Source organism: Gorilla gorilla, chromosome 4, assembly GCF_029281585.2.
Source record: "Gorilla gorilla gorilla isolate KB3781 chromosome 4, NHGRI_mGorGor1-v2.1_pri, whole genome shotgun sequence".
Taxonomy (NCBI): domain Eukaryota; kingdom Metazoa; phylum Chordata; class Mammalia; order Primates; family Hominidae; genus Gorilla; species Gorilla gorilla.
The window spans coordinates 56,288,077-56,301,370 of NC_073228.2; positions in this window are offsets into that span (position 1 = coordinate 56,288,077).

Sequence of the window (13,294 nt, forward strand, 5' to 3'; positions counted from 1 at the left end):
ATTGATTAAAACAGTGTGCAAGTCCACCTGAAGGGTGGAGGGGTGGGGAGCTGGAAGGAGCAGGAGTGGAGAGGGGAGGGTGCCCATGTACTCAGGGCCTGCTCAGCTCCTAGCCGTTTCCTGCGCTCCTCACTGTGAAGGAATTATCCCTGTGCTACAAGAAGGAAAACAAGACCTGGGAAAAGAAGAGCCCAGAACCCCCAGGGCCGGGACACAAGTCTGGGTGTGTCTGACCCCAAAGCTCCTCATCCCAAAAGCAAGAAGAGAAGCAGGCCTCAAAGAAGCCACGCCCCTCATCTCTGAAGGAGACGCTGAAGGCCCCTGTCCTATCCAGCATCCCCTCCACCAGTCACAGCAGACACCGGCCTCCTATGACATGCATGCTCATGGATGCTCATGCTTTGAGAGACCCGGTTGTACTGATGACATTCACAAAGAAGAAGTTCATCTAACGTCCCATTTTGGATTCATCAGCCTCATCTGAGACTGTCAATCAGCTCCATCCTGTGGCCAATGACACTGAGCAAGTGGCTGGAGATGGCAAGGGGTGCTCAGGGTGGGGTCTATGCACAGAGCTGCCTTGGGGGACCCCAGGTGGGGCAGCTGACAGTCAGGAGGACTTCTGAGGAAGGGGTGGATGGCAGAAGGTAGAGTTCTTGGGAAGGTGATCACCTCTCCCCCGTCAGCGGGTCATACCAGGTAGGCCCCTGAAGGGTGACAAGGGCAGCAGGTCTGAGGGAGGCTCCAGGACAGGGGAGAGACTGGACACAGAATCAGAGACAGGGTGAGAGACAGAGAAAGGGAGGTGGCGGTGCTTGTTTCACAGCTGGACTTGGCGGTGGTGCCCAGGGTGCTGGCCACACTCCAGCAGGGTAATAGCATCAGCTCCAGCCTAAACTTTAATCAATGAATCCAAGGCTTGGCCACAATCAGCAGTGAGGAAGATTAGCAGAATCCTGGGAGGGGAGAGGGACGGAAGTGCCCAGCCAAGGAAGACGGTGCATGGGATCTATTGCAGGTCCGAGCGGGGGCTTCCAGTGCCCCTTCCCACCGGGCATGAAGTGGAAGCAGAGGTGGGAGTCAGACAGCTACATCAACAGCAAGGGAATGAATCTGGCCCACTGAGGCTCAGCGAGACCCCAACACAGGCTCCAAGCCACTCTCCCCCAATCCCAACAAGCCTCAAGTGAGACACCAAGAAGAACTTACCAACCAGGGAGCCCCCAGGATGCCTGAGCAGGGGCAGCGCAAGGTGTTCACATCATCCCTACCTGGACAGGGGTCCCAGCATAGGAGCTGGAGTGCCCCCACCCTCCCCTTCAGGCTGGGCTGCACAGAGGGATGAACTGAATGGGTCACATTCTTACCTCAAGTGCTTTGGAGAGAGGGTAGAAGGAAGGAGGAGACAAACCAGTTATCATCTGCCCTACATAACTTATTAGCATCCAGGCGAGATTAATCAAGCCCAGAAACCTCGAGCAGACCCCTAATTAGTTGCTGCTGATAACTATATTTGTCATGCTCTCCAATTATTCCACTGTAAATTTCAGAGTTTAATTGCACCTTGTTCTTCATTGAAGTGTCACTGTTTGCACACGCTCCCCTAATTCTTTAGCAAATTTGACAAAATTCAGCATTAAATATAGATTATCTTTAGATTTCCATAATTAACACAACCAAACTGTCTCAGGCCTAAATATTTCTCCCAGTATCATAAATCTGGCCTGTCCCTGGAATCCGAAGGGCTGCTTCCAGCTCCCTGGCAGAGGCTGCAGGGAGAACACACATGCACAGCCATGAACTCACATGACACGCCTGTGCAGGGCTGGGGCAAAAGGCGGCAGTGATACTTCATTGAGGGCACACAACTGGGAACATACCCCGTGCCCCATATCAGTAGGGGCCCCATCAAGATGCCCACCCTGGGGCGTGGGGCAGTGTCCCAGGGCTTAGAGGGCCAATTCAGGATCGCAGCTGACCTCTGGGCCTAGCGAATGGGCTAGAGGGAAGAGGCTCGGCCTACAACCAGATCACAAGCCTCCCCACCCAACAAAGGCCAAAGGGCCCCTTCTGTGACTTTTTTTTGTCCCTGTCAAGGCTGACCTTGATGTTTGACATTACCTCAGGAGCATGACCCAGGCAGACATGAATGCCCTCATGCCATACCCCTGCAGGGCACCGTCAGTGCCCAGCCTTCTCTCTTAGTCCACTCTCTCCAGACTCACCAGGCCAGTATATGTCCATCCAACTCTAACTGTCCCCCACCTGGGACCCTTTAGTTCAGATTAGGGGATGAAGGAACCCGACATCAGGTTTGAAATGATGCCCCCATATGAGGTTTGAATTTTTTTTTTTTTTTTGAGACGGAGTCTTGCTCTGTTGCCCAGGCTAGAGTCCAGTGGCTTGATCTCAGCTCACTGCAACCTCTGCCTCCTGGGTTCAAGTGATTATCCTGTCTCAGCCTCCTGAGTAGCTGGGATTACAGGTGCGCACCACCATGCCCAGCTAATTTTTGTATTTTTAGTAGAGATGGGGTTTCACCATGTTGCCCAGGCTGGTCTTGAACTTCTGACCTCAGGTGATCCACACACCTCAGCCTCCCAAAGTACTGGGATTACAGGTGTGAGCCACCACGCCCAGTCTGAAGTCTCTTCCACCAGCCCCCAAAACCCCAAATCTAACATCACAAGGAAATCAGCAGGGTGTCCCATTTCCATAGGGACAGGAGGGGGCAGGAGGCAGCAGGGAAGCCTGTGCCCTTTTCAGATCCCAGCCCAGCCTCTGGCCCCTGGTGGAGGAGAATCATATCTTGGGTTTATCCCAAGTCAAGCCCCTTCCCCAGGCTGGCTATCTCATGGGCAGCAGAGCATCCAGAGTTCAACTGCAAGCCCAGCCCCTCACGCCCCCTGCAGTCACGCAAACACACCTGTACACACAGAGGCAGATGCACAGATGCAGAAATGGAAAGACACAGATGCACAGAGACACACCACAGAGATACACACAAAACACAAACTGACACACAGACAGATACACAATGCAACACACAGCCCAAGCCCTGTAGGAAGACGGGGACAGACAGACGGGGAAATACTCTCTCCCCAGAAATCAGTGACATATCCAGGGTCTTGCCACATTGAAGGGCCAAGGGGGGCTGGGGGCCCCCTTGCCCTCCATGCTACCTGCCAACCCTGACACCCCTGTTTCCCTGGCATAGCTGCAGGGGTAGTTGAGGGGCTGAGGTGGGAGCAGGCAGGAATACAGAAGAGCCTCAAAGTGTACTCACAGCAAATTTGGAAGAAAATCGATGGCCTTTAATGAGATTTGATTTTTTCTCCACAATGGGCTGGGCTGGTGGTTGTGGGGGGATCTCTGGGTGCAATGTGCAAGGAAGTGAGCAGGGGCACAAGGTGCAGGGCTGAGAGGGACTGGGAAGCCGGGAGTGGGGAAACACCAGGGTCAGCAGCTACAGGGACAGGAAGAGGCAGAGGATAGACAGACAGACAGGATGTCAGTGTCAGGCCGTCACTTAGCCCCACCTGTCAGAACAAGAGGGGGCCCTGAGCTGGCTTGGGTGTATACTGTGGCCCTGTTGGGTTCTAGATGCGGAGTCTGCACTCCCAGCCCTCAGTAGGAGATAAAAGGCTGAGGTTCACCCAGGTTATGAGGCTGGCAGGGACCAAGCCATGGGGAGAAGTCACAGGATGGGGTATGTTGGGGGTGCGGCTGGCTTGGGTCCTTGTCTTCCAAGGGTGCTAAAAGGAAAATTGTAAGGAGCTTAATTCTGATCAGTGCAGTTAACTGAGCACCTGCCAGGCTCCAGGCCCCTGTTACTGTTATTCTGCAGGAAACCCCACAAGAGAGGTGACAACCCCTTGCTCCCAGATGAAGAAAATTAGGATCAGAGACATTAAAGAAATTGCCCAAAGCCACTCAGCCAATGGCTGAGGCAGGAACTGAACCAAGGTCCACCAGGTTCTAAAGTCTGTTTCTTCCGTTCTGCCTGCAAGCAGCACCTGGCAGGCGATGGAGGCACATCTTAGTCTCTCTTCCTCTCTTCCAGTCCAGGTCTCCAAGACCTATGGATGGGTTGGGCCAGGGCTTGGGTTCAGGCTCCAGGGTGATGGCAACTTAAGGGAATCTCCTGCACAGATAGGCTTCAAAGCACAAGACTTCCCCAGGCACAGAGGAGGGTATACCTATCAGCTGCAGTCCCGTCCATCCCACCCTGCTGGCTGAACCTTTGAGCTCCCTCCTTCCTTATGAAATCATAGAAGGGATCAGAGGCCATCAACCCCAAACATATCTTCTGTCTGAAGCCCCTGTGAAATATTCTGAGTGATCAACTGAGGTCTCGCACAACTCTAGTGACAGGGAGCTCACTACCTCCAAGGTAGCCTCTTCCACTTCTGGAATCTTGCTAGATTGAGCTGCTTTTTGCCTCCCTGGGCCTCCTACTGGTCCTGTTTCTGCCTTCTGGGTCATCACTCTGCTCCATGAAAGCCCCTCTGTAACTGGAATACCATAATCACTGCCTTCCCACCACCTGGGGGCTTCCATGCTCCTGGCTAAACACGTCGTCATTCCCTCAACTGTTGCAATAGTCCCTGACCGTTCCCTCCCACCCACCCAAAGGCAGAATTATTGACAGCATAGAGGAGTGGTTTGGCAATGATTTCTTATGACATCAAAAGCACAGGTAACAAAAGCAGAAGTAGAAAAATAGGATTACATCAAAATGTAAACTGTGCATCCAGGAATACAACCCGCAGAGTGAAAAGGCCACCTGCACAATGGGAGAGAATACTAGCAAATCTTATAATTAACTGATAAGAGGTTAATATCCAGAATATATAAGGAACTCCTACAACTCAATAGCAAAAAAGTAAACAACCTGATGTAAAAATGAACAAAGAGCACGAATGGACATTTCTCCAAAGACGACACACAAGTGGCCAGCAAGCCTATGAAAAGATGCCCGACATCACAAATGACCGGAAAAATGTAAATCAAAACCACAAGGAGATGCCGCCTCGCATCCATTATGATGGCCACCATCAGAAAGACAGAAAATAAACAGTCTTATTGAGGATGTGGAGAAACTGGAACCCCTGAGCACTGTTGGGGGCAGTGTAAAATGGTGCAGCTTCTATGGAAAACAGTACGCAATTCCTCACAAAATTAAAAATAGAATTACTATCGGATCAGCAATCCCACTTCTGGGTATATATTCGAAAGAACTGAAGGCAGCGTCTTTTTTTTTTTTTTTTTTTTTTTTTTCTTTTTGAGACTCACTCTGTCGCCCAGGCTAGAGTGCAGTGGTGCGATCTTGGCTCACTGCAACCTCTGCCTCCTAGGTTCAAGCAATTCTCCTGCCTCAGCTTTCCAAGTAGCTGGGATTACAGGCATGCGCTACCACACCTGGCTAATTTTTGTATTTTTAGTAGAGATGGGGTTTTGCCATGTTGGCCAGGCTGGTCTTGAACCCCTGACCTCAAGTTATCCATCCACCTTGGCCTTCCAAAGTGCTAGGATTACAGGCATGAGCCACTGCACCTGGCCTAAGGCAGGGTCTTGAAGCGATATTTGCACACCCATGTTCCTAGCAGCATTATTCAAAAAAGCCAAGAGGCAGAAGCAACCCAGGTGCCCATCGATGGATGAATGGATAAACAAAATGTGGTGTACACAGACAATGAAATATTATTCAGTCTTAAAAAGGAAGGAAATTCTGTCACATGCCAAAATATGGACAAACCTTGAAGACATGATGCTAAAATAAGCCAGTCACAAAAAGACAAATGCTGTATGATTCCACTCTATGAGGTATCTAAAGTCGTCCAATTCATAGAAACAGAACAGAGAATGGTGTTTGCCAAGGGCTGGGTGGTGGATGGGGAGCTGTGGTTTAAAGGGTAGAGTTTCCGTTTTGTAAGGCAAAAGAGCTCTGCAGGGCTGTTGCACAGCAATGTGAATACACTTAACACTACTGACTGGTACACTTAAAAACAGCTAAGACAATAACAACAAAAGCCACGATTTTGGAGTCAGACTTGGGTTTGAGTTCCAGCTCTGTCACATGGCCTGGGGCAAGTTGTCAAATGTCTCTAAGCCTCAGTCTCCCCAGCTTTACAACAGGGTAATGATAGAACCTAATTCACACGATCTCATTGACAAAGCAGGTGAAGTGTCTGGGACCTGGTCAGTTGGCTCTGGAACCATGTTCTGGAAGCTACCCTTGTAGGGAGGCTGCGCAGGTTGGAGTTGGGCAGCTTCCAGCCCTGGGCTGTCTGCTCCCAGGAGCACCCAGCCTCTATTTCCGTGACCTCTCTGTCTGTCCCATTTCCTCTCACTGTCCTCCCTCCTTACCTCTCTCCAGCCACGCTGGCCTAGAGCACACCAGGCACACTCCTACCCAGAAGCCTTTGCACTTAGAGTTTCCACTGCTTGAAATGCTCTCAGGGACTCACTTCTGCCCTTTCTCCAGGTCTTTGTTTACAGTCCCCCTGTTTAAAATTGTGCCCTCCCCCAACCACGGGGCTCTATGTCCCTTTCCCCTGCTCTACTTTTCTTACAACATACTATATAATTTTACTTATTGGTTGTCGCTGACTTGCTCACTGCTATATCCCCAGCTGGCACAGAGTAGGTGCTCAATAAATACTTGATGAATGACAGCCTAAGCTAAGCCTTGGCGTTCTGTCCTTAGAGGCCCTCTGCCCCCAGCCCCAAATTTCATCATTGTGGTGTCTGCCCCCTTAAGGACTCCCACTCCCAGGTCCCCTTAAGGACTCCCACTCCCAGGTCCCCTCAAGTGTGGGGGGAGAACCCCACTTCCCCCTAAAGCCCCAGGCTGCCCAGCTGCTGCTCCACTGGGACCTCAGCACCAATTCTGCCCATCAATATCAGCCTGCAGCAGTCACACTTGAACACCCACCCCAATCGATAACCAGCGGCTGCCATCGATCAGCCCCGAGGGCACAGGAAGCCGGTGGGGAGAGGGAAGGAGAGGACCAGGCATGGTGTGCAGACACAGCCTCAGAGAGGGAGCAACAGCAAAGAGCCCCCAGTGACCCGGCCAGGGCAGGCAGACAGGACAGAGCTCATCAGAAACCAGAGGCAGAGGTGAAGGGGGAGGAGATGCCAGACCCCAGGCTAGGAAGGGCAAAGGGGCAGACACAGAGGGAGGCTGCTGAGAAGAAGGAAGAGGCAAGATAGCAAGGGTTGGCCGGGCGCAGTGGCTCATGCCTGTAATTCCAGCACTTTGGGAAGCCAAAGCGGGTGGATCACTTGAGGTCAGGAGTTCAAGACCAGCCTGGCCAACATGGTGAAACCCCGCCTCTACTCAAAATACAAAAATTAGACAGGTGTGGTTGTGGTGGGTGCCTGTAATCCCAGCTACTCGGGAGGCTGAGGCAGGAGAATCACTTGAACCTGGGAGGCGGAGGTTGCAGTGAGCAGAGATCAGGACACCGCACTCCAGCCTGGGTAACAGAGCGAGATTCCGTCTCAAAAAAAAAAAAAAAAAAAAAGACGGAAAGGAAGGAAGGGTTATTGAAGGTCTACCATATGCCAAGGGCATAATCTCTCAAGCCTCCCAGCACAACCGTGGGTGAAAGCAGTTATTGGCTCTATCTTACAGGGAGGAAACTAAGCTCAGAGGTTAAGAAACTCACCCCAGGCCTGAGCCTTCAAATCTGGGAGCACAGCCAGGATTTGAACCCATGTCTGGAGTCTCTGTGGGGCCAAGGCTCTTTGCAGCACCCCACAGTAGCTCTGAGCTGTCACTTCTGGGCTTCCAGCCTGGAACACCACCTAGAGCCAGTGGGAAACTGGATGGAGGTGCCTCCCAGCACCTCCACTGGAATGTCCCACTTAGAGCTTGTCAAGGTAGCTCGGAAAGCCTGGGTGGTGGTTCATGCCTGTAATCCCAGCTACTCGGGAGGCCGAGGCAGGAGGATCACTTGAGCTCAGGAGTTCAAGGCCAGCCTGGGCAACATAGTGAGATCCCATCTCAACAACAACAAAAATGTTTTTAATTAGCTGGGCATAGTGGCTAAGGAGGCTACTCAGGAGGCTGAGGTGGGAGGATCACTTGAGCCCGGAGTTGGAGGCTGCAGTGAGCTATGATTGCATCACCGCACTCCAGCCTGGGCAACAGAGCAAGACCCTGTCTATAAAAGAAAACAAACAAACAAACAAAAAGTATGGTAAGGGAAACAAGATGAGGCATGTAAGCCCATGGTAAGTGCATAACAAATGCTAGTACCATCATCATCACCAGATCACTCCTCCTCCTGTTCCAAGCACACGGCTTCCAGGTCGCACACTCACTGAAGCGAGACTGTTGTTAAGAGTGTGTGTCGGCCTCAGGGCTCTGATTCAGACAAGATCCAGCCCCATGCACACTGCCTGACCCAGGCTGGCACCCCTATCTATGCAAGGGGCTGTCGACGGAAAGTCTGGCACAGGTGGGTCTCTGCAGAGCTGAGGGGCTGAGGGAGGCTGTGAAGCATCTCCTCAGCCTCAATTAGCTCCCTTGTTTCAGAGAAGCAAGACCAGCTGTGGCTGGGGATGATTTCTGACTTGCCTCCTCTGACACTGCTTGAAAGTGGAAGGTCAAGGCCGGCTGGAGGCGTGCTCAGGGATCTGCCCCTCCAGCCCACTGCAGAGAAGAGGAAGAGGAGGCAATCAGCCTCCAACCTCAGGACTTATTCACTTGTTCATGCATCATTGTGAAACACCCAGCATGTGCCTGGCCCTGTGGTGGGACCTGGGAATACAAAATCAGTAAGGGTGATTCCTGCTTGAAGGTCTAAGTGGGGCAGGGATATTCCTAGAGGGCGGGAGAGGCTTATGTGTCTGCAGTTGTAGGGAGCAGGCGGCCTGCAAGAAAGTTTTGTTGTTGTTGTTGTTGTTTGAGACAGTCTCACTCTGTCGCCCAGGCTGGAGTGCAGTGGCGTGATCTCAGCTCACTGCAACCTCTGCCTCCCGGGTTCAAGTGATTCTCCTGCCTCAGCCTCCTGAGTAGCTGGGATTATAGGCGCCCGCCATCATGCCCAGCTAATTTTTGTATTTATAGTAGAGATGGGGTTTCTCCATGTTGGTCAGGCTGGTCTCAAACTCCTGACCTCCTGATCCGCCCACCTCGGCCTCCCAAAGTGCTGAGATTACAGGCATGAGCCACCGCGCCCGCCAGCCCATGGATTTTTTTCTCAGGTTGCAGATAAACCACAAAGGTACTGCTTCTCATGGAATCTCCCTTCTGATGCCTACAAACCTTAGCAAGAAAGCCGGAGCCCGAGGGGGAGAAGGGCCAGGCTGCAGAGAGGGCAGGAGAAAGACAGGCCCAGCCCCTCCTCCCCGGCCCACAGCAGCTGGTGAAGGGTGTCCTCTGAAATGGAATACTGTGACCGAGAGGGCACACGGCAGGGGCGAAGGACAGGCATTTCCATAAAAATCCTTGGAGTGCAGTCAGGAGGAGTCCTGTTTCAAAGCAGCCTTTGCAGAGCCTGAGGTAGAAATCTCCTGGTCCTGATTCAAAGAGCAGCCCCTCTCCCTTTCCCAATCTGGGGAAGGAGCTGAGCCAATTAACTGGGAGGCAGAGCTCGAGCCCTTTCCAGCTTCTCTGGAGGTGCTAATGGTCCTCAGGGCTCTGGCCCTGCTCCCCTTCCACCCACCCCCAATGGGCTACACACAGTTCTGCGATTTAAGAAGATAGTTTTGAGAGCGGTTGTTTTGCCCATAAAATAACTACAATATTTGAGCAAATAAATATTTTATTTGCCCATAAAATAACTACAATTATTGAGAGTTTACAATTTACTGGGCACTGTGCTAACCCCCTGTGAGGTATGACATCCTCATTTTACAGAAGAGACAACTAAATGTCCTAGAGGACAAGCATCTTGCCTTGGGCATCCAGCTAGCAAGAGACGGGTGGGATGGGAACCTGAGACTGCGCCCTGTTCACACGGGGATTCTGAAGGAAGGGAAAGTGGTCATGTTGGGATGTCCAGGAGATGGGGATTAAAACCTGTGGATTAGAGGTTGAGGGAAGAGGATAAAAGGAAGGATCCGCTCCAGGTGCTTCGTCCCCTGACCAGGTTTCCAGGACCCTCAGGAGAGGGGGACAGTGACAACCTCTGGTCAGCGGCCAGCATAAAACTGCCTCTATGTCACCTGGCGCACAGGCCCAGAAGTGAGAGGCACTGAGCTCTGGGCTGGGTAGGAGGCCATTAGAACTTTCTGGAGCACCTCCCCCAGCAGGATGAACTGAAGACCACTAGGGAGGTGTTAATGAAACAGGGAAGCTGCAAACAGACCCAGGAGTGATTCCAATCTGACACCTCCCCCTACGCAGCCCCCACCAGTAATGAGCTGGGACTTGCCCTTCCCCCCAGAGAGCAGGGTGAGGGGAGGAGGAGGCGTTCTTGGGCATTTTTTTTTTAGCTTCAAAAGCCTCCTTTCATCATCATCGTCATCATTGTCATCGTCATCATCGCAATTAAAAGCTCACATTTATTGAACACCTACTGTGTCCCGGGCACTGTGCTAAGTCTTTTTCATGTATCCCATCATTAATCCTCACATACAAACCTTAAGCCTACATGGTAAGTAGTATTCTTACTCCATTTTACAGATTAAGAAACTGAGGCTCAATCAGGGTAAGTGACTTGCCTAAGGTAGGGCCCACATGTGGAGCCGGCACTGTCTGACATCCTGCTTTTGGTACCGGACTACTGACCCACCGAGAACTCCTGCAGGGGGACATGTATGTGTGGCCTCAGGGCTGCAGCTGAGTGGTGAATAAAGGCAGCGCGCCCAGTACACATCCTTGAAGTTCAGAATTGGGAAGAAAGACACTGGTAGACTGAGTCGGTGGGACAGGGATGAGTAGGATCCTGGCCTTGCCGCCAAGCCTCCCTGTCTGCTTTCCCTGCTCTCCGCTTCCACACGTGTACGCTGAGAAGGGGCCAGGAAGCTCGGGGAAGGAGGAGGAGGGACCTCCAGCTCTGTTCACTGCCTGGGGAAGGGGAGGCAGAGGGGTTCTGGCTGGGGAGGAGGCCTGAAGAAGTGGGGAGAGGTTGCAGGGAAGACCCCTGCCTCACAACCCCAGGAGGGAGTGGCTGAGCGGCTCTGCAGTGGAGCCCCATGTTTGTAAACACCATTAATCAGGGATTAGCAGATGGGCATGCTAATTGCACCTGTGGAAGTGAGAAACCTCAAGGTTGATTACATTTACAAACTGTGGGGATCCCTGGCACCTGGCCCTGCAGGAGTCGGTGGTGGTGGTGGTGTGTGTGTATGTGTGTCGGCGCAGCGGGGGTGGGGGGTGTGCTGTCTAATTCAGGACCCCAACCTAGGGGGAGGGGGATTGACAATTTAGCCTCCTGTCAAAAAAATATTCCAGGCCTGCAGCAGGGATCTGGGGTGCCAGCCTTGATTTCGCTGCTCCGAGAATACCAAGTCACTGCCAATTCTTCTTAGACCCTTTCCATCTCGGCATCTCAGGATCTTGGAGCCCTGACAGAGGGGGATCCTACAAATGTCATTCCAACCCCTCTCCTCCCTCAACTCCCTCCAGCAGTTCCCAGTGGTAAATCATTGTGCACTGCAGATGAAAGGGGCCAGAGCCTACAGGAAAACGGAGGCCAGGTTGGTTGGGAAGCACAACCCAGCGCCCTGACCTCTAAATCTGGCCCTAGAGGCTTTGAGGAGCAGCTACCATGCTCCTCCAGGCATGGGGCTGAGGGTTTTACATGTATGACCTCTTTCAATCCATACCACCATCCTTTGAAGTGGACACCACTGTCATCCCCATTTTATAGGCGATGAAAACTGAGGCTTGGAATTTAAGGGACATGTCCACATTTATACTTCTAGCAAGCCACAGAGTTGGAACTCAAAGCAAGCACTGTCTAGCAGCCAGGCTCCTGCTCTTAACCACCACTGCTCTCTCCTCTGACTTCATTCCAACTCTGCCCTGCAGGGGATGGACCCCCACCCAGCCCCTTCACACCCACAGCCACAGCCTCCCCAGCTCCCGTGTACTTAACCCACACTTGCTGAGCAGTGTCCACTCAGTGTATAGGCACCGCGCCAGGTACCAGAGGCTGCCTAAAGGAGAATCAGGCCTCATCCTCCTCATCCTTAGGACCTCAGACCCTTCCTCTTTGTTGGGTGACTGCCTGTATACCAGAAATTAGCACACACCTGTGTGTGTGTGGCCTGTAATTTACGCCTCAATCCCCTTTGGTTTAAGTGAACCTGTCTTCCCAGAGGCCAGCCAGCCTGCTGCCCAGGGAGTGAAGCAGGGAGAAGCCCCCTGTACCTGACTAAGCCCAGGAGAGTCTTCTAGATGGCCCAGACCACTGGGACAGGGAAAGCTGATGAACAGCATGCCCAGGGCAGGTTAGATCGGGTTCCAGCCACCATGGAGGAGTCTGTGGGGGGTGGGGTGCCTAAGTAGCCCCAACTCCAACTTCTAAGTTCCATGTTGGGCTTGGTTCTAGAGAGCAAGCTGAACCCTGCATCCCATATGCAGGGAGCACTGGGACACCTACATTCATTTTCATCAACTGCATTAGGTTTCTCCAGAGAAACAGAACCAACTGTGTGTGTGTTCAAGAGATAAGGCATTGGCTCATGCAATGATGGAGGCGGGCAAGTCTCAAGATGTGCAGGGTGAGTCAGCAAGCTGGACGCCCAGGAGAGCTGATGGTTTCATTCCAGCCTGAGTTTGAAGGCCTGAGCACCAGGAAAACCAATGGTATCATTTCCATTCAAAGGCTAGCACGCTTGAGATCCAGGAAGAGCTGATATTTCAGGTCTAGTCTGAAGGTAGGAAGGATTCTCTGACTTGGGAGAGGTCAGACTTTTTGTTCTATTCAGGCCCTCAACTGAATGGATGAGACCCACTCACATTAGGGGTCTGCTTGACTCAGTCTACCAATGTAAACGTTAATCTCTTCCAAAAACAGCCTCATAGAAACACCCAGAATGTTTGACCAAACATCTGGGCAACCCATGGCCCAGTCAAGTTGATACACAAAATTAACCACCACATCAAAGTCTGTATTATTGTGCGCTAGTCCTGGGGTGCAGTGTCCTCTGGGTTACAGAACATCTTTTACCGATACTCTCTCATTTTATTTTTATAACTTCTGTTGAAAAGGAAGGGGGTAGATAGGGCTGGTAGTAATGGTACTATTCCCAAGATGAGGAGGCTGAGAAGCCATCTGAGTGGAAAGCCATGGAGCCAGGACTGGAATGGGCACCTTCCGGAACCTGA